Below are 835 nucleotides of genomic sequence, written 5' to 3' on the forward strand. Positions count from 1 at the left end.
CGGAGGCATCTGTCTGATATCTTCTACCAGTGTTATTAAGTGTGGTTCTCATTGGCTGGGAAATCAAGGAGGACAGCAGATCCCATTGTGCTCCGTTCCTACCCTCTCTTTCTATTCTTCAGTTACACAGTTCTTCAAGTCTCTTTAAAATTCGTGATTGGCTCTCTGACACCTCAGGACCTTTCCCTCCGCTGTCGCCCCAGAGTCTTCCCCCTGCTGACTCCTCCTAACCCTTATGATCCCAGCTTTAGCTTTATTTCCTCTGGGAAGCTCTCCCTGAAGCCTTGGCCAGGTGAGCTCCCTCTGAAGTTAAATGCTTCCGTGGGGCTCATCTTCCCTATTATGACAGTCATCACATACATAATTAGTTTTTTGTAAATATAAATAAAGGGTACTCAATAAATATCAGTTCAATTAGTGAATTAATTCTGCCCAGGAGTCTGTTTTCTTAGAAGGAAAAACCTTAGACGCTGCGTTAGTAGGTTGCACACGTTGCCGTCTGAGCATGTCTTCCTTCCTCTATGGGCCACTGCAGTGGGTTGGAAAAGGCTCATGCACTGTGGTTCTGCATATTGCCAAGGGTGCCTGAGGTGGACAGCACAGTTCTAGTTGTCCCCTCGGCTGTCTGGTTTGGGCTCCTGCCCCTGGCCACCTACTCCCTGTGCTTACAAGATTTACACCTCCCCTTGAGACAGAAGTTTTGCTCTGAACCCACCAAAGAGGAGGTCATGTCCTGGCTTTTCTCCTTCCTGAGTTTAGATTATGTCACAATCTTAATCTTTCCATTTGGTTTCTGAAATTTTTTAGTCTTCACATTCAAGAATCATCTCTTGGA

This window comes from Galeopterus variegatus, unplaced genomic scaffold (assembly GCF_000696425.1).
Source record: "Galeopterus variegatus unplaced genomic scaffold, G_variegatus-3.0.2 Scaffold18899, whole genome shotgun sequence".
NCBI classification, from domain to species: domain Eukaryota; kingdom Metazoa; phylum Chordata; class Mammalia; order Dermoptera; family Cynocephalidae; genus Galeopterus; species Galeopterus variegatus.